The 25,077-nt window shown below is 42.1% G+C and overlaps 1 protein-coding gene across 1 annotated transcript in view; it reads right to left on the bottom strand.

Moving 5' to 3' along the window:
- TMEM163 (transmembrane protein 163) overlaps nucleotides 1–25,077 on the bottom strand; it is a 171,518-nt gene that overhangs the window by 57,247 nt on the left and 89,194 nt on the right. The gene's annotated exons all lie outside the window — the stretch shown is intronic.

Raw genomic sequence — 25,077 nt, 5'->3', positions numbered from 1 at the left:
AGAATACCATTTATTTAAATATTTTGGATGTTTTCTACATTTTCAAATATATTGATTTCAGTTACAACACAGAATACAAAGTGTACAGTGCTCACTTTACATTTATTTTTATTACAAATATTTGCACAGTAAAAACAAAAGAAATAATATTTTCAGTTCACCTAATGTAAGTACTGTAGTGCAATCTCTTTATCATGAAAGTTGAACTTACAAATGTCGAATTATGTACAAAACAATAACTGCATTCAAAAATAAAACAATGTAAAACTTTAGAGCCTACAAGTCCAGTCAGTCCTACTTCAGCCAATCACTCAGACAAACAAGTTTGATTACATTTGCAGGAGATAATGCTGCCTGCTTCTTGTTTACAATGTCACCTAAAAGTGAGAACAGGCATTCGCATGGCACTGTTGTAACTGGTGTTGCAAGATCTTTACATGCCAGATGCGCTAAAGATTCATATGTCCCTTCATGCTTCAACCACCATTCCAGAGGATATGCAGCCATGCTGACGATGGGTTCTGTTCAATAATGATCCAAAGCAGAGTGGACCAATGCATGTTCATTTTCATCATCTGAGTCAGATGCTACCAGCAGAAGTTTGATTTTCGTTTTTGATGGTTCTGTAGTTTCCACATCTGAGTGTTGCTCTTTTCAGACTTCTGAAAGTATGCTCCAGACCTCTTCCCTCTCAGATTTTGGATGGCTCCTCAGAGTCTTAATCCTTGGGTTGAGTGCTGTAGTTATTTTTAGAAACCTCACATTGGTATCTTCTTTGCATTTTGTCAGCTCTGCAGTGACAGTGTTCATAAATCAAACATGTGCTGGGTCATCATCTAAGACTGCTATAACATGAAATATATGGCAGAATGTGGGTAAAACAGAGCAGGGGACATACAATTCTCCCCCAAGGAGTTCTGTCACAAATTTAACTAATGCACTAATTTTTAAACGAACATCATCAACATGGCAGCATGTCCTCCGGAATGTGGCTGAAGCATGAAGGGGCATACGAATGGTTAGCATATCTGGTATGTAAAAACCTTGCAACGCTGGCTACCAAAGCGGCATGCAAGCGACTGTTCTCACTTTCAGGTGACACTGTAAATAAGAAGCAGGCAGCATTATCTCCCATAAATGTAAACAAACTGGGTTGTTTTAGCAATTGGCTGAATGAGAAGTAGGACTGAGTGGACTTATAGGCTCTAAAGTTTTACATTGTTTTGTTTTTGAGTGCAGTTATGCAACAAAAAATATCTACATCTGTAAATTACATTTTCACAATAGAGATTGCACTACAGACTTGTATGAGGTGAACTGAAAAATACTATTTCTTTTATCATTTACAGTGCAAATATTTGTAATGAAAATAATATGAAGTGAGCCCTTACACTTTGTATTCTGTGTTGTAATAGAAATCAATATATTTGGAAATGTAGAAAAAAATTCAAAAAATTAATCAAAGATTAATCAATAGCCCTAATTGAAGTTTTTTTTCCTATTGCAATGGCATCTGACATGAAACTAAACCTATTAGTTATCTGTAGATCTCAAACATAACACAATGTTGCAGATAAATGGTGAAAACACCAGGACTTCCTTGGTTTGTCCATTGACATATGCCTCTGTGATAAATCTTTAGCTGTGACAGATATTTCTTCAAGAAATGTTGGTTGCAGTAGTTCCATCTGAAAATACAGATGCTGCTAACATAGGATATTATTGCACTAAGTGGCTCATTTTGTCAGGATATAAATATTATATTGCCATTTGGGTTGATGAATTATGTTGCATCCTCCTGACATCAAGAATGTAAATATTTAGATTTCTGCAAGCTGCTACAGGGTTTATGTTACTTGTGAGTTTCCAAGACCCCCTATTCCCTTCCAAGTAACACACTGAATCCTACAAGCTAAATTGTGTCTTTAAGGCACAGCCTTGTGTTGAGGGTACTGCAGAATTACACAGCCTCCCTGAGGAGCTCCCTTGAGCACAGGGATTGAAATTATGCACAATCCTCATGTGTAACCTTACTCACACACACCTGCATAAAAGCTCAGCCGCAATCTGGCACTAAATTAAATGACATCGTACCAGCACCTCATTTTCCATGACACATTCCCTCTACCTAACTCTACCAGGAGAATTTCTTAGTCTTGCTAATAAATCTCTCATAACACACAAAGAGAAGAGAGAAAGCAAATCCCTAAATGGTGCATCGTGTCCTTTGCCTGCATTAATCATCTGACATTCCATACAAATCGACAATTTATCAATAGGCAGCTTTGAATGCCACTGAGATTCACAGTCAATACCTACAGAGCTTGTCAATTCTAGAACAGGTCTGAGAAATTTAACAATTATGGCATTCTCTTCTCCCTAATCCAATTGGTTAATTTCCTAAGAAAACAAAAATCCAAATATTCAGGGTGTTTGCTTCTTATCTCATGTGGCAAAGCAGTGGTGATTCAGAGATGTATCTTGCATTTAACTATATTGTTCAGATCTTCCTAGATAATGGGAAGAATAAAATCATGAATTATTTCAGTCTAGGGTGACCAGATGAGATGAAGAAAATATCAGGACACATAGGGGAGCGGGAGGTCTGCTGGCGGAGCAAAAAAACAAAAACAAAACCAGTGCTGCCAGTGGAGCGAAATATCAGGACAAATTGTATTCTGACCAAAGATCAGTCGGGACACAGGACAACCACCCAAATATCGAGATGGTCCCAATTTTATCAGGACGTCTGGTCACTCTGTTTCAGTCATGGAATAAAAGATCTAACTAGCCCAGATCTCTGGGGTCATTAATCTTCAAGCTAATACAGCAATTTTCTCTTCTATAGTACCTTGTTATATTGTTTATCACTTACTCAAATGAGTAGTCTCACTAGAGCCAATGGGATTACTCACTTACATAAATAGTGTTCAGTGAGACCTGCAATTATTTGCCACACAATATTTTGTAAAAAATACTTGTACATACCCCCACAAGGAAACAGGCAAATCCTGCTATAAATTACACCACGGTAAATTTGGAGTAACTACTCCAATTGAACTGAGAGCAGAATTTATCTGAGATAGTCTGACCGCTGTGAAACACCCATTGCAAGACTTTTCCCTGCCTAACTATCATCCCACTGGCTTTTTGGAAAATGGAATGCACTGACATAGTGCCTAACAGAGTATATAATGAAGCCCTTGGTAATTACTATTCACAACACAATTTGCTTTGATAGCAGCAGAGGTGGTGACACAATTAAGGTTTCAGAAAAAACGTAGCGATGCATATGAATGCAATCTGTATAAATGTTTTAGCTTAAACTCACCAGTTCATGGATACTGTTTGAGGTTTTTTTCTCCTCGTGTACTTAGTAAGATGTGTTTCATATACTGGAAACAATTTTATCAGCATTATTTAGGTTCATTAGAATAGTCACTGAACTGTGATGATACCATGCAGAATAAAACAAGACTGTCAATATCAGTCAAATTACTCTCTGGCTTAGTTAACATATCAAGTGCCTAAAATGTGAATTTAAAATCTGTCAAGAGTATACGATTGTTTTCTACATTTATGGTATATGTAAGAGCTACTGCTATAAACAGAAATGTAGTTCATACAAAACACAGTAACTAAAATGCTCATAGGGATTTGTTCTGTTCTCTACCCGTTTCAGATATTTGTATTGTATCCTTAGCATTAAGGTAATTCACAGCCTTAAAGATGTATCCTAGCCAGTTTTGTAGAGCTTCGTTATGCTTATTACCAGGCTAAGTCGCATTGAAATTACTTCTAGTAGTAAATAATGCTCAATATTTTCTTTATTTCACACACAAAACCATAAAAGCTGCACATTCATCATATATAAGAAAGCAGTTGTGAAGAATTAGCCACACTGGATGCATAACCTTGACGATATCTGATCAATGTGATCATTACATATTGACTGGTACTGTAGACGGTAAGTCTGCTTCTGCTCAGTATTGGGCACTCATGGAGTTCTGGTGTGATTCACCCCTAATCATCCTGTCCTACAAGAGCCAAAACTTGCTTGCCTTACTCAAGTGAGCAGTTCTATTAACTTTAATAGCACTACTCGAGAGGATATGACAAGCAGAATTTGACTCCAAGTAATTACGAACCACTAATGTTTCAGATAGTATTCTTCTTATATTGCAAGGCCCTCAGGATAGAGACTTGATCTGACATGTTTGCATGGTGCCTGGCACAATGGAGTCCAGTTCCCAGTTTAGGGCCTTCCCAATGGCTGTTGTAATACAAACAACAGATAATAGTCTTAATTTCACAAGTGCTCATGTGGGCTTTTTTTCAGCAAAGTTGACCAGATCATTTTTATGTTGAAGGAGTTCAAAAAGGTAAGATGTCAGATTTTAGCTCTCTTGTAACCCATTAAAAGAGGCCATAGGTAGTAAGAGGAGGAAAAAATGAGAGTTAAATGATGGAACTAATTAATCTGGAAAACAACTAGAATGTATGTATGCTAACTCCTATTTCCATAAACATTGCAAGGACTTCCATTTTATTTTTTCAGATTGATTAAGTGAACATGTGCATAAGTTGCACTAACACAGCAGACTGCTGAAAAGTCATTACCAAAATGAATTTTCATTGGGTCACTCATTATGAAGACCTTTCTTTTGTGTGTCTCCATTTCTGTACTCATTTCTCTTTCCAATTCTGTATCTTTCTCCGTTTTTCTCATTTGTCTTCTATAGCTACCCTTTCTGCAGGAGAAGCAATCTGAACCTCGGGTATTCTGGCAGTGGGAAGTGTATCAGGTTAAAATAATTCTGGTGACAGTGGACCAAATTCTCTGCTGGCATGACTCCAAAGATATGATTGGAATAAAGCCAGCAAGGTATTTGGTCCAATGCCGGCTTAGTTACAGATGACATAGAGACAACAACACTGAGGCAACTGATCTGAAGTGTTAGTAAACATCCTGGCTGGCTTTCAATTACTCACATGGAGCTGGAATAATATCTAGCCCCAGCTCAAACTCCTTCCCATCCACATGTGTTTTTCCTGTTCTCTCTTATCATTCCTACTGGATAATACGTTGCAGCTCTTCACAGACCCTTTTTTAGCCCTTATGTCCATAGAGTTTCAATTGTGCAAGAAGCTAAATTATCATTTGCAAGATGTTACGCAGCTTCAGCTTCCAATGAAGGCAATGGAAGTTTAGAATGCTCAAAATCTCAAAAATTGGCCCTAAATTTGCATCAGCTGTTCCATTGCTGGGCACTGTGTCTATCTGAACTATTGCCATTGCCTAGGTGCCGCTAGCAGGATGAATCACTGTACCCAGCAAAAGACCAGTGAATTCAAGGCGCACATGTGTGGCATCAAATGTGAAGGTGCTTATTGATGGGTATTGTATATTGGCAGGTGTAACACACACAGTGAAATTAAAAATGAATTATGTGAGAGGCAGCCAGCCAGTTTAAAAGACAATGAACCAGTCCTGCAGTTATTATTTAATATTAATGTTACAATAGTGCCTAGAAGCTTCAGAAAAGATAGTCAAGTATGTAGTCCCTGCCTTACAGAACTTATATCAGGCTTTTGTAAATTGGTTATAGAAGCCACATGTGATTTTGCCAATTATTTTTTAAAATAGACATGAAAACATGATGCAGCTGTTAATTAATATTCACTCTTGACTACTGGTTCTGTAATACTGCACATTGTCTCTATGCAGAGATGATCTATTGATAGCTATGCTCTCTTAGTATGGCTCTTGCAACTGTGAAGGCTGTGGAATCAGTCTTTTAAGCCCAGCTACTCTGCTAAAGACTAAATTACTGTGTAATGTTACGCATTATGGTAATGTGTGTGCACAAGAAGATGAAATGTTTGCCTGACTGAGTTTCCCTGCTTTTTTCTAACTGTGTCACTAAACATGTCTTTATGTCTTTAACATGTTTTTGTCTGTTTAATTATACAAATACACTGCTTGGTTATGTCTGTGATTTATATGACATTACTGGATTTAGTTACCAGTGATGGTTTGAAAACCAACCTATGCAGAATCACAGCTGTTCAGAATTTTTGCACCTGCACAGGGAAGTGTGATTAGGGAATAATGTCATTTTAATGTGCATAGGAAATATGTGGGCTTACTGTTCACTGTATACATCCCAGAGTCTAGCTCCAACTGTCAGCGTCTGGATTGGCAGTGCTTCCAATCATCACCCCTACTCATTGAAAAATCAGTCATGAATCAACATGGACCCAAGCAAGTAATTTTAGAATTAATATTAAAAACAGAGCTGAAGAGTGTTTTATTTAAAAAAAAATACACACCTTCCTTGATATACAAAGAGCATCTAACTCATATTATAAAATGGAGTCAGTATAATCTATGGTGCTGACAAAATTCTGTTACAGCATCCTTTAGAACATGGAAGAGGGAATGGTATTAATATCTGGGGAATCCAAGTTACAGATTGGCCATGTTAGAATTGATATAGGCTTTATGTACTTGATTTTTTTATTGGTTCTGTGTTTCTAAATTCCTCATGAAAATGGAGATGAAATAGGGCCATCAGGGACCATAAATTATTAGACTTTTCAGCTATTTACTACCTACTGATAAAAGCAGGGAAACATTTCTATAACATACTAAATTTTGAAAAAATCTGTACCATATTTGCTCATGCCAGATTGGTGTTCTTTATTGTTCTATCTATGGCTAGACTGCCTTGCAATCAGCTGCGAGGCATATCAACATCTACTCATTGTGCCTAACCCTACTGCTGCTGAAAGGGGTAACAAGGGGTTCCTTTCAGACCCTGGAAATTGAATAAGAGCCTCATCAGAATTTTTGTAAGATTCTTTTTCACTGAAGGTTATCAAAGTCATATATATATGAGAGAGCAAAGAAATGACAATAAAACAAACACAGCAGACCCTGATCCAGACCCTGGTGAACTCAAAGGAAAGACTTCAGTGGGCTTTTGATCAGGCCCCAGTAAATTCCTAGCCAAGTCTATAAGATTTCTAATGCTTCACTTTTTAAAAACTAGTGTCTTAGGATGCATAAAATATTTAATGTGTGTTTTGTATTTTGTAGCTGTATGTACAGGTGTATGTGTGTATATATATATATATCTATATATATCTATAGATATATAGATATATAGATATATAGATATATATATAGATATGTAATTGGCGTTACAGGTTTTTATTGACATAAGTAGGAGGTAATAGATTAAGGCATGAGTGATAAAACAGGTGATTCAAAGAAGTGCCAATAAAACCTGTGTATACCATTGTGCACCATCATGTATTTTTATGCCACTTATTTTACAGAAAAGGCAGAAATTGTGAATACGTTTTAAAAAATTTATATTGTTTAAGCTAGGTTGAGTCCAACTGTCCAGGTTTAAGAGAGAGGAAAAAGTTATCTCTAAATTGTTAAATCACTAATGCTTTATAATATATCTTCTGTGAATCAAAGCTTAGTGATTGTAAAGCTCAATATGTTGCACCCCACTAGTGTTAATAATAGGTGCTCAATATAGCTATAAAGCTCCCAGTTGAATAAGATGGGTCTCTAGTCCAACTATGCTGGGAAATATCCTGTTTTTAAGATAACTATGACATTTGTCAAGAAATGAAAAAGAGGGAATAATGGAGTGTGTAAGAAGGAACTTCTGATTTTGTAGGCTATGGTTCTTCAATCCTTGCATATCAATTGGTCTGCACTACCAAGGCATACCACCATGAGAAGTCCATTAACATCAACTGGTCTCAGGTTTCAGAGTGGTAGGCCTGTCAGTCTGTATCAGCAGAAATGACGAGGAGTCCTTGTGGCACCTTAGAGACTAACAAATTGATTTGGGCATAAGCTTTCATGGGCTAGAACCCACTTCATCAGATGCATGGAGTTGAAAATACAGGAGCACGTATAAATACATGAAATGATGAGAGTTGTCCTACCAAGTGTGAGGTCAGTCTAATGAGACAATTCAATTGACAGCAGGATACCAAGGGAGGAAAAATAATTTTTGAAGTGGTAATGAGAGTGGCCCATTTCAGACAGTTGACAAGAAGATGTGAGTAACGGTAGAGGGAAATTAGTATTGGGCTTAGGTTTTGTAATGACCCAACCACTCCCAGTCTTTATTCAGGCCTAATCTGATGGCGTCCAGTTTGTAAATTAATTCCTGTTCTGCAGTTTCACGTTGGAGTCTGTTTGTGAAGTTTTTTTGTTGAAGAATTGCCACTTTTAGGTCTGTTATTGATTAACCAGGGAGATTAAGGTGTTCTCCTACTGGTCTTTTAATGTTATGATTCCTGATGTCAGATTTGTGTCCATTTATTCTTTTGCATAGAGACTATCTGATTTGGCCAATGTACATGGCAGAGGGGCATTGCTGGCACATGATAGCATATATCACATTGGTAGATATGCAAGTGAACGAGCCCCTGATGGTCTGGCTGATGTGGTTAGGTCCTATGATGGTGTCTCTTGAATAGATATGTGGACAGAGTTGGCCCTGGGATTTGTTGCAGAGTTTGGTTCCTGGGCTGGTGTTTTTGTTGTGTAGTGTGTAGTTGCTGGTGAGTATTTACTTCAGGTTGGGGAGCTGTATGTAAGCGAGGACTGGCCTGTCTCCCAAGGTATGTGAGAGTGAGGGATCATCCTTCAGGATAGGTTGTAGATCCCTGATGATGCATTGGAGAGGTTTTAGTTGGGGGATATAGGTGACAGCTAGTGGCATTCTGGTACTTTCTTTGTTGGGCCTGTCTTGTAGTAGGTGACTTCTGGGTACCCTTCTGGCTCTGTCAATCTGTTTCTTCACTTCACCAGGTGGGTACTGCAGTTTTAAGAATGCTTGATAGAGATCTCAGTGCTACTGTTTGCAGTTGTGGGTCATTAGATCTTAAGTCAAAGCCCCATTCATGGCAATTAAGAATTAGGCAAGAACTGAGGAGTCTAGTTGTTTTCCTTTCTTAGCTATTTTGTTTTGTAGAAAATCTTCATAAATTTGATACTTTTCCAGGTGATCATTCAGCCACTGCATTAGCTCATTATAAGGTGTTACTCTTCTATACTCAGAGATGTGCCCTTAATCGTGGGTGGGTGTGGATTTTGCCATCTGTGCATCACTTGTTTCTCACATGCACAGCATAGCTAAAGTAACCCATATTTTCTGTGGATGTGACAGATATTGTAAATGTTATGACTGAATTTAAATGATTCCTTTCATACAATAATATACAAACATAACAGTGCTCATTTTTTAAGACTGAAATATGTATGACAGACCCAATTTGCAGGTCAAATATTAGACCAATTGCAGGGTAATTAGAAAATTTATAATCTAGAGATGGGCATTTTTTAATCTCCTCCTAAGCAGAATATGATCCAAAAATCCTTAATGTGTTCTGGCCTCTCTGATGTTTTGGGATATTTATTATTTGTGATTTGATTCATCACATCATTTAAACCAGTTTTCAGTTCCCTGAACATTAAACTGAAAATATAATTAGATCATTTTTAACATCTTGTCTCAAATTATGTACTCTCACAAACCTCTGCTCCTTTACCTCATATAAAGTCCTAATAGACTGTCAGAATATCTGCTTTTCTTCCTGGCACAATAAGCAGGAAGCCAATGGAACGAAAAATCAGAGAAAAAGAGAGCTATTTCTTTGCATATAGGTTGTAGCAGAGCGGCATCATTGGGGAAAAGGTTCTCTCAAGATCAACCAGCAGTGGGCCCCAGGGATACTGGATTCTCATTAGTGACTGCCAATAGTAGACCACTCTTTTGTGCAGCACAAAAAAGGCAGAACAAAATCCAAAGGCTGGAAGTTGAAGCGGCAAACGAGCTGATTTTCAGTGTCACTCACACTGCCTGGGTTCTGGCCACCGGTCTGCAAGGCTCTGCATTTTAATTTAATTTTAAAGGAAGCTTCTTAAACATTTTAAAAACCTTATTTACTTTACATATACCAATAGTTTAGTTATAGACTTGTAGAAAGAGACCTTCTAAAAACGTTAAAATGTATGACTGGCACGTGAAACCTTAAATTAGAGTGAATAAATGAAGACTCAGCACACCACTTCTGAAAGGTTGCTGACCCCTGAGCTAGACAAAGTCAGACTAGAAATAAGGTGCAGATTTTTAACAGTGAAGGCAATTAATTATTGGAACAGCTTACCTAGGGATCCAGTGAATTCTCCATCTCTTGCAGTCTTTAAATCAAGACTGGACATATTTCTAAACAATGTGCTATAGTTCAAGCAGAAGTTATGGGCTTGATTCAGAAATTACTGGTAGAGGGCTTTTTGCCCTGTGTTATATAGGAGATCAAAATAGATGAACAGAAGTGGTTCCTTCTAGCCATAAAAACCATGACCCTACTTGTTCTCTAAAGAAAATCCCTGGGGTAAAGATTTGTTCCAGTGCTTAACTACCCTGAGAGTTAGGAAGTGTTTCCTAATGTCCTGAATCTCCCTCACTGCAATTTAAGCCTATTGCTTCTTGTCCTGTCCTCAGTGATTAAACAAAACAATTTATCACCCTCCTTTTTATAACAACTTTTCACATACTTGAGAACTATTATCATGTTCCCCCTCACTCTTCTCCAGATTAAACAAACCCATTTTTTTCACTCTCCTCACAGGTCATGTTTTCTAGACCTTTCATCATTTTTGTCGCTCTCCTCTGGACTTTCTCCAATTTGTCCACATCCTTCCTGAAATGTGGAGGCCAGAACTGGACATAGTATGCCTGTTGGGGCCTTATCAGTGGTGAGTAGAGTGAAAGAATTACTTCTTGTGGCTTGTTTACAGCAATCCTGCTAATATAGGACTTTATTAGGATTACTTACCCAAAAACACAACTGTAAAAAACTTTATAACATGACAATGTCATAACAATGCCAGGGAATTGCAGATTTTTACAACCCCAATGGATGATTATGCTCATCTAAGTTTACATCCTACATAACACAGGCCATATAACGTCATCAAATGATTCCCGTATCAAGCCTATAACTTCTGGTTGAGCTATAGAATATATTTTAGAAAGATGTCCAGTCTTCCTCAAAGACTTCAAGTGACAGCAAAGGGGCTCCAATGGTTAATTAGCCTCACTTGACAAAAGATCTCGATCACTCTGTGGAACTGACTTGTCACTATTTACCACTCTACCAATTTTTGTTTCCTCTGCAAATTTTACCAACAATGATTTTACATTTTCTTCCAGATCAGTGCTAGAGATATTAGATAACATGGAAAATGACTCCATTGGTTGACGGTTCCCAATTTACAATAACCTTTTTGAGAGGTATCACATAACCAGCTTTTAACCTATTTAATATGTGCTACATTGATTTCTGTATAGAATTGAATGCTGGGTAGTACGAAAGCAAATACCTTACATAAGTCTAATATGTATAAGAATATTATGGCAACATATTTAGTTTTTCCTATCGCTGGAAAAAAAACGTCCTTCAGTTTGACCACAGTTGTGACAATCTGTCTCAAGAAAGAGGTTTTCATTTTGTGAAATAAGCTGGTGGTATGCTCATAAATGAACACATCTGAGCCTGATGAAGTATTATGTCATCCACTGTCTTATATACAGAATGATCAGAATGCCAAGTAGTTGTATATATGCCTCCAAAACTATTTAGGAAATGAGATATTAAAGATCATTCAAATCGTATTTTCTTTGTTTCACTGTCTCCTGAATATCTCTGTCTCTTAGTTTTCCACTTTAAATATCCTCCTTTACATCCTGTGATCTCAAGTGCAGTTTCCATTTGGGAGCTGCTAACACCTTCTCTTGGCCTAACACTAATAGCTTTTTTTAGCTTAGATCATGCTGTGTGGGAAACATTTTTGTTTTATGGAACTAAAGGGAATCTTCTGTCTGATCTTTCATAGCATCTCAGTCTGAGTCACTAAGGGTACATCTACACAAAACAAAAACCCCACAGCAGCAAGTCTAAGAGCCCAGATCAACTGATTTGGGTTCATGGGGCTTGAGCTGCAGGGCCATTAATAGCAATATAGGTGTTCCCACTTGGGCTGGAGCCCAAGTGCACCAGTGGTGGTAGGAGTAAGGCTCTTGGTGCTGTGGGATTTCACAGGGAGCTCTGGGATATAAACTCCCACATGCCTTTTACATTTAAAAAAGTCAAAACAGAACTATATAATAATTGCTTTGTGCCTCAGTTTCCCATTTGTAAAATGGGAACAATAGTACTTCCCTACCTCACTGGGATATTGTGAGGAGAGATACAGTAAAGACTGCAGATTGCTCAAATAATACAGGAAAGGGAGCCATAGACCAAAGGTAGGAGCTAGATAAATAGTAAGTAGCTTGGAAGGAGCAATACTAATAAATCATTCCCCAAAGAAACTGGCTGCTGATGAGGAAGCAGACAGCACTGGCGCAAGAGCTCTTGGGAAAATACCAATCTGGTGCTCTGTCTCTTTCCCCCCAGACCTCCTACCATTTCAGATGAGGAGGGCCAATAATGGGAAAGCATGGAGCCTGTGGAGTGGGTTCCTGAGCCAAACATTTCCACCGTCAAGAGAAGCGTTTGGTTTGAGTCATGGGCATGTATGTGTGTTTCACTGATTGGATTGTAAATTTCTGGGTTTTTTTAAAGTATTTATTCAATTGCTTGGTTGCATTGTAATAATTTTCTCCTGCTATTGCTTCAGCTCACATAGGCTAGTGCAGCTTTTTAGGTGCATAGTGATTCAAGTGCCTGGATGGAATTGTAGGCTTCTGGAAGTTCTTTACAGGTGTTCAACTATATGATACTGGGTCTGTCAGCAGAGCAATGCACATAAATCCCCTTATCACAAAGCCAATAACCTAGAGTTGGCCAAAGTACTCTCACTGCCAATGGCTTCATTATATTTTTACTGTCTTGGGCTTAGTTGGCTAGAGTTTGAAAAAAAAACCCTATTCGTTTTATTTCCTGGATGTCAGCTATAATTGATCCTGAGAGATGCTGAGCACCCTCCATTTATCTCAACATTTATAGGAGTAGAGGGTGCTCAGCATTTCCCAGGATCAAGCCCATTATCCTGAAGTCAATTAATATGAATTGTTGAGGAAGTGGGACATTCGTTGTATGAAAGGCATCATTTGGAGTGCCCCACGGATGATATAAATAGGAGTGATGGACTGAAATTAAGAAAAGGGGAATTTAGAAAACTAAGAAAGGAAAATACTTACCTTACGGTGAGATCAAGACAGTAAAAGAGTCTAGACAGGAAAGGGTGGAAACTCCATCATTTGAATCATTTAAAGCTAGTACAGACACAACAGTGGAAAATATATTGTACGAAACAATCTTAAACAGCCAGAGGATGGAGTAGATGACTTCTGTGTCTTTTCTCTCTTTTACATCTACAGTCCTTCAAAGGTCTATAACCGGGGATTGGTATGTTCTAAGTGAGGGACTATTCCCCTTCCTTTCTCTTTTTCCCCACATGAAGAAAATGCAAGAAATTGCAATGACCCTTCTTTATGAGTGCTTTCAGTCTTCTTGTTTCTTTGGATTACCAATCTTTTCCCAGGTAACCTAGTTATTTCAGTCCTCTTTTTTTCCTGTCTTGGACTTCCTGATTATTTGCTTTCTTGATGACTTTTTCAGCAGCTCTAATTTTCCTTGTACATTTATATGCAGCTCAGCAGGTCATGCTAAGCAAATCAAGAACTAATGAATCATATACTCAGAATAATTCTAAAATACTCTTCCCAGCTGTCTTGCCTTTCCCAGTGCTTGATCTCTTCAAAATCTATCACTTCAATTAAAGCCTATAAGGCTAGAGCCTAATTAACAGGCTATTTTATTTGACCGACAAACTGGAAAAATGATAAAATGACTAAACAGCAAAAATGTACCAGCTATGCATTTTTTCCCAGTGGGGTGCTGGTCAGACTAAAACTGAGTGGCTGATATGGCTTAGAAGCTCATAGATTTAATCTTTTGGGAAAAACCCAATTTCTGAGGATACCCGCCATATTTGCAAGGTTCCCTGGTAGAATTAGAAAATAACTTTGTAATTTTTTCATTATAATTTACCAGATACCCAATATACCCATCTACCCTTTCCCATGATGATGAAAACACAAAATAAACAAAGAAAAAAAACCAGTGATATTTTATTAAGTAGAATTTTGCAAGGTTGATTGCACACTTCAATTTATCAGGCCATCTCTATCACACCATTTTTAGAAAAAGTAGAATCCAGCAGGTGAGTTATAATTCATTAAGCTGCAGCTACATGTGAATGATTGTGAGAATCAGCAAAGATGTGCAGTATCCATTTCGATTCACCTGTATACCTAACCATTGTTACAAAGGGTTTTTCTTGTCTTCAGAGAGAAAATGAACACTGTAGTAGAAAATGTGAAATCTTCTGAACTAAACTCTGTAGGCCAAATTCTAACATCAGTTATAACACTACAACCTCATTGAAATCAACAGGATTGTATAGGTTTAACGAAAGGCAGAGTTTGGCTCACTAAACAGAAGAAAAATGACAGCCTGTTATTGTTTTTGTTTTGTGCTCTACTATGGAATGCTTTAAAATTTCAGTGGGCATTGCTTTTCGTTTGTCTATGTTTCTGGATTCTTTGATTACACAGTTCTTTCATGTTTCAATGTTTTAGTACATTTATTGAATTTCTTCTACACCATGGCTGGAAGCTGAAGACAGATAAATTCAAATTAGAAATCAGGCAAAAAAAATTAACAGTGAGAGTGATGAACTTCTGGAACAAACTATTCAGGTAAGTGGTAGATTCTCCATCTCTTGATGTCTTCAGATAAAGACTGGAAGCCTTTCTAGATGGCTTTAACCAAGTTACTGGGCTCAATATAGGAGTAACTGGATGAAATTTAAGGCCTGGAATATGTAGGCAGTCAGACGAGACAATTTAATGGCTCCTTTTGGCCTTATAATCAATGAATCTACAAATATGTGCAGGTCTTTTCCCTCTGTATTTTTTTCTTATGCTTTTTAATCCTTTGTGTCTTTAATTTGTCTCACACAAAAAAAAAGTCAGCAAATTTGGACAATTTGGACTAGATTTGCCAAGCACTGACCACTTGGTTTCGATCCAAAGCCTATTGAAGTCAATGGGCTGATTTCAGTGAGCTTTGGCTCAGCCCCCTGGTGCAAGGCTCAAAAACGGTATTTAGAGCACACAAAACTGTTCGTTAGCTGCTGCCAAGAAATGCCAGTGAGTGAAGAAGAATCTTCAAAGAGGTTAATACACCCACACACACATTCACCAATGTGTATTTAATTCAATGACTTACAAGAGTAGGTGGAGCTATAAATGAAGGCATGCCAATAAAGGGTTGAATCTTTCTCACTTTACTCAGGCAAATAGCATCACTTACTTCAAAATATATGCATGAGTAAGGTGGCCAGAATTAGTGCAAAAATAGTCAAAGAAGTTCTATGTAGGCAAGTGCCACCCTGGTGGGACACACCTGTGGCTAAGCATGCTTAAACATGAATAATGCGCCACATAACTTGAGCACTCACATGAATTTCCAACATTCCTCAGAGGGTGGGGGCATCAACTAGCAAAAGGACGTACCTTACAAAACTCAGGAGTCACATTTCCCTATTGGCACCCGAACACACAGAAAAACAATTGCCTCTGCTTTTCAAAGGATGGTAAAAGAACAAGAGCTGTTATGAGTGTATGAGGCAAGGGCTATTTATGTAACCCTTCTGCCCCTCTAGTTGGCAGCAACAAGGGCCGGGTTCAGTATCCAGGGGTTCCGTTTCAGTAACACAATGCATAACCGGCTCGAGCCCCCACCCAGTGACCTGGGACACTCACATACCACACCCCCCTGGGCGCCTCTAGGAGGCAATACTTCCCCTCTCGCAAGCACGGAGTCTGAGTGTAGCAAAATCTTTTTTAATAAAGGAAGGAATCAATGTGGCATCCCATTGGAGAAACACCACAAACAGGGTTATAACACAAACCATAAACAAAAACCCACCTCCAAGTACGTTTGCCACTGTCCTTTTTCCGCTTAGGGTTTTAAGTCCATTGACCCCAAAGTCCAACAACCCAAAAGTCTCTGGTCAATGCCACCCCAGAGTTCGAGAGTCTATCTGTAGAGGTCCCCCCCCCCAGCCTGGGTAGAAAGGGGCACCTTACGTGGTCCAGGGCCAACTGCCCTGCCTCTCCATGGGTTCTGCTTCCGCCTTCTCCACGAACTGCTCCGCTTTACCAGCTGCTCCACTCTGCTCCTCCAGCCGTCCTCAGAAACTGCTCCGCTCCACCAGCTGCTCTGCTCCATGAGCTGCTCTGCAAAACTGCTCAGCTCTGCGGGCCGCACCACCCGTCCCACAGCTACTCCGCTCTGCTGCCACCAGCTGTCCCGTGATCCGCTCCAGCCGTCCCCGCAACTGCTCCACTCCACCAGCTGCTCTGTTCCACAGCATATCTTCAGGCTCCCCCACTAGTTAGCACAATGCTCAGTGCTCTCAGCTCAGTCATTTCAACTCTTAGTGCTCTCAGCTCTTAGTGGGGGAGCCCCAGTGCTAGTGCACCATTAGCCCAAAGGGCGTTCAGCTCAGTAACCTGCATTTAGATTCTTGAGAGAATAAAAAAACCAACTCTGACATTCCACAGTGAAGAGAGGAGGGGGTGCAACTGGTGCTTCTAGCTCCACAAGGAGACTGCACCACCAGGCACAAATACCTGTCCCCAGCCTCTCTCAATTCTCTGGGTTTTGGAACCCATGTCCCATGTCTAGCCAGTACTACCCAACTGAGGGTGAGCAATTTGTCACCAAGCAATCCCACAGCTTGGGAGTCTGGGATAAGGTGGGCGTACCTATGCAAATACACTCTCTGAACTTCTTTCCACCAGATGTCAGGGTAGAGCTTATCCTGACTCTGCTTACATCCTCCCCCCAGCCAAGAATTTGTCGTCCCGACAAATCACATTCCCTACTATACCAACTTATTGGTCCCCTCCAAAAGGCATTAGATAGCCCACTTTAGCTTTCACAAACCTGTGTGCTAAATGTATAGGCTCCTCACCAATCACCCCAGGTGCATCGTAAGTTAACCGTTTCACTGGTCTTATTACCCTGTCTCGCCTATTGAGAAGCTCTGTTGCTATGGTAGGGGGGACATCCTCTTGAGTGACGGATGGGGAAGTTTCCTGTGAGTTCCCCTCGGGTACTGGCATAGGCCCCTGCATTTCTAGTTCTAACAGTGGAGGGTCGCAGGTGCTCTGGACATCCTCCATCTGTATGTCACCACTGTCCAATAGTCTGTGTAAGTCATTACACGGGGGTCCCACCAGTGGCTCAGGGATGTCAGGAATGGGCCTAAATACTTCTGCCATAGGGTTTAGGGCGGAAGAGGATGTGCTCTCTTCTGATTCAGCGGATCGAGACTGAAATCTTGTCTTCATCCCAGGATACACCATGGTTGTGTCTTCCTCCTCAGACTCACTCTCAGATGTGCTGAGTAGGGGTAGGTTAGCTGCAGGGAGCCGGCTGTCCACGTTGGAAGGCGGCTTTGGCACAGCACCTTTGTTCGGCCCAGTTGCCCGGTTGTGGCCAATCTCATAAGGGCTGCCTACCAATTCCCCCACAGGGAGCAAAAGGTTTCTGTGCACGGTCTTGGTCTGCCCTGTACCCTCTTCAGGTTTGATCTTGTAGACCGGCAGGTCTCCTAGCTTTTCCATCACTAAGTAAGGTATTGCATTCCATCTGTCAGCTATCTTGTGCTTGCCAGCAATACCCAAATTTCGCAGCAGGACTCTGTCCCCTGGCTGGAGTTCTTGCAGACGCACCCTAGCATCATATCGATGTTTGTTGCGGCCTGCATTCTTCTGAGCTGCAGATGTAGCTAAGTGATAAGCATCCCGCAGCTTTTCTCATAGACGGGATAGATATTGCTGGTGAGTTTCATAGCTATCTCCATCCTCGGATACACCAAAGCACAGGTCTATGGGTAATCTTGGTTCTCGCCCAAACATTAAGAGATATGGGGTGACTCCCGTAGCATCGTTCTTTGTGGCGTTGTAGGCGTGCACTAGAAATGCGACATGTTGGCTCCAGGTTGCCTTCTGCTCTGGCCGCAAAGTCCCTAACATATCTAAAAGGGTTCGGTTGAACCTCTCTGGCTGAGGGTCACCCTGTGGGTGATAAGGCGTTGTCCTTGACTTTTTAATTCCTGCTATCCTCAGCACCTCCTTCAGAAGGTGACTCTCAAAGTCTCGTCCCTGATCCGAGTGTATCCGGGCTGGGAATCCATAAACTGAGAAATATTTTTCCCATAGTACTCGAGCGACGGTAGTGGCCTTCTGATCACGTGTGGGATATGCCTGCGCATATCGCGTGTAATGGTCGGTCACTACTAGGATGTTCCCAATATTCCTCTTGTCCACTTCTAAAGACAAGAAATCAATGCAAACCAGCTCCAGAGGTTTGTTGCTGGTGATGTTCTTCAGATATGCAGCCCTCGTGGGCAGAGTTTTCCTTTGCACACATCGCGCACAGGTCTCACATTTCCGGCGAACATCTTCAGCCATCCGTGGCCAATAGAATCTACTGCGGATAAGTTCCAGGGTCCTCTCCATCCCTAAATGTCCAAAGTCATCATGCAGGGCCCTCATGGCCAGGGCTCTGTAATCTTTTGGCAGCACTAGTTGATTCCGTTGCTTTTGTAGAGGGTCTGTGGTCGTGCGGTGTAGCACTCCCTGAATCAGTTTTAGTTTGGTCCATTCTCTCAATAGTAGTTTGCCCTCTGGGGTAGGTGGGACAACCTCAGCTGGGCCTCGCCCCTCTCTTTTGGCAAGTAGTGTATCACGAATGTCAGCATCTTGTAGTTGGGCCTCTTGCCAGTCAGCCGTATTGAGCATGGGCAAGGGAGATTGGTCCAAAGCAATATAGTTCACTGAAGCAGAAGGCACGCCTTCAGGGGGTAGGCCCAAAGCTTCAGCAACACATCCATGAAGGCTCTCAGGGGACTCCGGCTCTCGGCGACTCACACTGCAAATAGCTCTCACGCCATCCGTGGGTATCACAGCGACATCAGGTGCCTGCGGACGTCTGGACAAAGCATCTGCATCTACATTGCTCCTCCCTGATCGGTATTGAATGCTGAACTCATAGCTAGCCAAGGCGGCCACCCATCTCTGGCCTGTAGCATCCAATTTAGCACTTGTTAACACATAGGTCAGTGGGTTGTTGTCTGTCCACACCTGGAACTGAGCACCGTACAAGTAGTCTCGGAATTTCTCAGTGATGGCCCATTTCAAGGCCAAGAACTCCAGCTTGTGGATGGGGTAGCGAGTTTCACTGTCAGACAGTCCTCGGCTGGCAAAGGCTACCGGTTTGCGTTTGCCTTCCACTTCCTGATACAGTACTGCTCCCAGACCCTCCAAACTGGCATCAGTATGCAGGATAAACGGTTTGCTCGGGTCAGCAAAGGCTAGGACGGGAGCATGAGTTAAGCGAGTAATGATTTCCCGAAAAGCTCTCTCACATCTTTCATCCCACCGCGGCCCAAATGGTTCGAAGGGGCCATAGTGTCTCTGCAAAGGCGGCTTTGGAGGCCTCCGCTTATTCTGGGTCTTAGATTTGTTCTTGTTGGACTGGTATCCCCTGGTAAGATCATTCAGAGGTTTTACAATCGTAGCATAGTTCTTCACAAATCTGCGGTAGTAACCACTAAATCCAAGAAACGTCTTGAGTTCTCTGTAGTTAATGGGACGTGGCCAGGTAGTGAGTGCTTCTATTTTATCGGGGTCAGTACTCACACCCTCTTGGGACACGATGTGACCTACATACTTCACTGAGGTTTGGCAGAACTGGCATTTATCAATTGAAAGCTTCAAACCGTATGCCTCCAACCTGTCGAGCACTTTAAGAAGTCTTTCTTCATGTTCCTCCAGGGTTCTTCCAAACACAATCAGGTCATCCAAGTAAACTAACACCTGCAGTAAATTCATGTCTCCCACGACTTTTTCCATAAGACGTTGAAATGTGGCAGGTGCTCCAGAAATCCCTTGGGGCATGCGTTCGAACTGATAAAACCCTAATGGGCAGATGAAGGCTGTCTTCTCCTTATCTTCTTCACCTAGAGGGATCTGGTAGTATCCACTCCGAAGATCCAACACAGAGAACCACTGACTACCCAGCAAACAGTCCAAGGCATCTTGTACTCGAGGCATGGTGTACTGATCAACTGTAGTGCGCCTGTTTAGGGTGCGGTAGTCAATACACATCCGGATTTTTCCACTCTTCTTACGAACGACCACAATGGGTGAGGCATAGGGGCTTCGTGACTCTGTGATGATACCATTCGCGATCAGCTCTTGAAGATGATGGCGCACGTCTTCCATCTCAGAGAGGGCAATCCTTCTAGACCTCTCCCTGAAGGGTCGGGGATCTTGTAGCCTGATATGGTGTTCCACTCCCTTTGCACATCCCACGTCCCACTCATGTAGTGAGAACACTTTGGATCTCTCGCAAAGCTTCTTCCTCAGGCGATCCTTCCACTCCTCAGACAGCGGTGAGTCCCCGAAGTCAAACTTCGCAGGATCTATCATTGGAACTTCATCTTCACACTGGGGTCTCACAACGCTTTCAGGCTCAAAAATGTCTGCAATCTTCTGCCCTGGTTTTACAAACACATCACGGCGTGTTTCATTAGCAACCAGTATCGTCACCTCCTCCTGGGCTTCAGCAGGTAGGGTTATGACTCCACTGAGAACCAGCACTCCTTCTGGGAGCCCTCCCTTGGTTGGCTGCTCTACCACAGCTAATGTTCCCTTACTGCCTTTTAGGCAGGTACTCCTGACAATCACCTCCTTTTCTGACATGGCAGGCACCACTAAAGGGACCGGGCCCACATACCTCAGTGCTCCGACTGGCAAATCAGGCATCACTTTTCTCGTGTCCTCAATTTTTCTGTAAGCCTCGGCACAGTGTGTGTGTATCACCAAGGTATTCAGATATTGGTCTCCTGCTCGCTGTCTGCAGTAATCGGCCAGTATCCTAAAGAGGCTGGAGTTGGTCCCAATTAGCACAGACACATCAGAGGCTCCTTTGGGGTCAGGGCATATTAAAGCTGCAGTGTCCACCTCCTGTCTTACCCCAGCAATCTCTTCTGGGAATTCCAGGTGTACTATGACATAGCCCTGATAAGGGTATTCATCCATGCTGAGGCCACACAGACCAATGCCAGTCAGTGGCTGTATGGGCAGGTGCCTAAGCATCTGTTGGTAGAATGACTGAAATATAATAGTCACTTGAGATCCAGTGTCAAGCACGGCTTTACACTCCGCCCCTTCAATCCTCACCATGACCTCTGCTCGAGGCCCTATCAGTCCTGCAGGGATCCCAGCTGGTTGGTCTCTTCTGGGGGAATCTTCAAATCCTCTAGGCCTAGGTGGTCTCCGTCCCCGGACCTTCTGGCAGCTACTGGATCTCTCCCAACTGATCCTCAGCTTTTCATACACTAAGGAGGGGTTCTCTTCCTTATGGCAGTTAGCAGCACTGTGCCCATCCTGACCACACCGGTAGCAAAAGAAGTGTCCTTTCTCCATTTGGCGAGGTGGGACGGTGACTCTAGATACTGACTTCTCTATCATCACAGTCTGAGGCTCCTTATTCCTGGAAGTCTTAGCTTGGTCAATGATGCTTTGCAGCTCAGCTATCCGTTCTGTCAGGACCTGCATTTGTTGGGCAAGTTCCTCTGTGGTGCTCACCATCAGTACGCTGGCCATTGGCGGTGGCGTCGTACTGGCTCGTTCCAATGTTTGGGCTTCCCAACACTCGCTGGCTGCCTGCCTTTCTTCTTCTTCCCTGACCTCCTTTATCAGCTGGGAGTAACTTGGGGGATGTTCCTGCCGTTCTCTTAGTCGGAGATGAAGTAGGATCGGGTTCCAATACTGAGTCCCTCTTACAACTTGAGCCAGTCTGGTCTGATCCATCTGCTCAGCAGTCACTGCTCCCCTCATAACAGCTCTCTGAAGTAGTCTCTCCAGCCTCTGTATATAGGCTGAAATTTTCTCACCCCTTTGCTGTCGGGAATTAATGAATTTACAGTAACTGTCCTCAGGGCCCTCTACGCTCCCAAAGGTATTATCAAGGGCCTCTAGGCAGTCCTTCACACTGACCTCAGGGTCAGTGAGCTTCAGGGTGCGAATTACATCTAATGCTGGGCCACTAAGGCTCTCTATTAGACATCGTCGCTTTTCTACATCGGGTACGGCCCACTCCCGCAGCATTTCAGTAGTATGCTCCGACCAGAGTTCAAACTCCTCTTCCCCATCAAATAACCTTAACTTACGACAAGAGTTCGACGTAGCATAGGCCAACACAATCTTTTCCAATATATGCCCCAGTGCTTTTGCCCAATCATAGGCTGAGTCTGCCGCCCCTGAGCTAGAGGCTGCAGGACTGGGGCCCACCAAACCCGACATATTAGCCATTATACAAACAGTAGTTTCCTCAAAATATAAACATAATTATTTCCCAATACAGTGGAACACTCAACAAGTGCTTGCGAGGGGTACTGACCCAGGGATCCCGGACGAGCCCCCAAAATGTAACCCTTCTGCCCCTCTAGTTGGCAGCAACAAGGGCCGGGTTCAGTATCCAGGGGTTCCGTTTCAGTAACACAATGCATAACCGGCTCGAGCCCCCACCCAGTGACCTGGGACACTCACATACCACACCCCCCTGGGCGCCTCTAGGAGGCAATACTTCCCCTCTCGCAAGCACGGAGTCTGAGTGTAGCAAAATCTTTTTTAATAAAGGAAGGAATCAATGTGGCATCCCATTGGAGAAACACCACAAACAGGGTTATAACACAAACCATAAACAAAAACCCACCTCCAAGTACGTTTGCCACTGTCCTTTTTCCGCTTAGGGTTTTAAGTCCATTGACCCCAAAGTCCAACAACCCAAAAGTCTCTGGTCAATGCCACCCCAGAGTTCGAGAGTCTATCTGTAGAGGTCCCCCCCCTCCCAGCCTGGGTAGAAAGGGGCACCTTACGTGGTCCAGGGCCAACTGCCCTGCCTCTCCATGGGTTCTGCTTCCGCCTTCTCCACGAACTGCTCCGCTTTACCAGCTGCTCCACTCTGCTCCTCCAGTCGTCCTCAGAAACTGCTCCGCTCCACCAGCTGCTCTGCTCCATGAGCTGCTCTGCAAAACTGCTCAGCTCTGCTCACTCTGTGGGCCGCACCACCCGTCCCACAGCTACTCCGCTCTGCTGCCACCAGCTGTCCCGTGATCCGCTCCAGCCGTCCCCGCAACTGCTCCACTCCACCAGCTGCTCTGTTCCACAGCATATCTTCAGGCTCCCCCACTAGTTAGCACAATGCTCAGTGCTCTCAGCTCTTAGTGGGGGAGCCCCAGTGCTAGTGCACCATTAGCCCAAAGGGCGTTCAGCTCAGTAACCTGCATTTAGATTCTTGAGAGAATAAAAAAACCAACTCTGACATTCCACAGTGAAGAGAGGAGGGGGTGCAACTGGTGCTTCTAGCTCCACAAGGCGACTGCACCACCAGGCACAAATACCTGTCCCCAGCCTCTCTCAATTCTCTGGGTTTTGGAACCCATGTCCCATGTCTAGCCAGTACTACCCAACTGAGGGTGAGCAATTTGTCACCAAGCAATCCCACAGTTTGGGAGTCTGGGATAAGGTGGGCGTACCTATGCAAATACACTCTCTGAACTTCTTTCCACCAGATGTCAGGGTAGAGCTTATCCTGACTCTGCTTACATCTACAATAGCAATAAATAACCTGCAGGGCTCAAACAACAAACAAGTCTCCTTTTTTCCCCAGCGTGAGGGAAAAATCATTTAATACATAATCTTTCAAGATTAAATACGACAGGAAATTAGAGATGTTCCTCCCAGGAAAACCGGACACCCTAGGAGTCGTCTTAGTGATTTACAGCTGCAATTACCCCTCCTGCATAGTCCATAACGTCTGCCACTTCTAGGAGCTACAGAGTGAAATCACAGAGATAACCAGATCACCCATCCAACAATAAAAATGTTCAAGCTATGGTAATGTTCTTTTGCTTAATATTGATATCATCATGTAATATTAGATGTCTTGCTTTAGAAGGCATGACCCATCCCATCCCATTAGTATGGTTTTATCTAAAGCATGGGAGTTACCTGAAGGCAAATTAAAAATAAGTTTCAAAAAGCAAAATATATTTGCCATTTTGCCTGTATACATCCCTAGCCTGAAGACATGTTGATTGTTGTTTTATATTGAGACATATTTATTTTATTTTATAAGGCCCACTACACTCAAACTGAAAAAGCCCAGCAGACGGGGATTTCTTAGAGATGTTAACTAAATATTGAAGGGACTCTTTGAGGATTCCATAAAACCAAGGCATGCTGAAACTGGGCAATAAATCCGAATTTATGCAGGAAGATTAATTTTAATCACCTGTTTCTGAAGGTAACACCTCAAGACAAAACTTTTATAAGGCTTTTCAACTGGAGAGCTCAGTGTTTTGATCTAGTATCCTATGCTGTGTTTGGCTAAGGAGCTTCTGAGGCCCTCAAAAGCCCAATGGGATCCAAAGAGGATAACTGAGATTTATCTAAGGCCCACTGAAGCTGGGTTTAAATTTTCATCACTTTTTATAGGCTGAGGCCTTTGCGAAAGGGAGGAAGAAGAGCCAAAATATACACACACACAAAATGCTCTGGCAAAAGAACCCAATAATTTTCTCCCATTTTCAAATCATCATTTCCCTCTCCAGAATATTGTGTGTGAAAAATGTTTTCTGTCGCTCTGTTGACATTAAGCCAAATTCAATCCTAGTTTATTTTTATGAATAAGTACTGCAGCCCTTCATGATCTTTAGTTGCAAAAAGTCAGTGTAGACTTTAGAGCTTCCTTTTTGCTCTGGTAGCCTGTCACAGAAACTGTAGTTTGTGCATTTAAAGAACACTGGTCAATACTTGTTTAGATGCCTAAATATGAAGTTAGCCTAACTTTGAAAGAAATGTGCACTATAATTAGTCC

The sequence above is a fragment of the Gopherus evgoodei genome, chromosome 11 (genome assembly GCF_007399415.2).
Source record: "Gopherus evgoodei ecotype Sinaloan lineage chromosome 11, rGopEvg1_v1.p, whole genome shotgun sequence".
NCBI classification, from domain to species: domain Eukaryota; kingdom Metazoa; phylum Chordata; order Testudines; family Testudinidae; genus Gopherus; species Gopherus evgoodei.
This window is presented reverse-complemented; position numbering and strand designations above follow the sequence as displayed.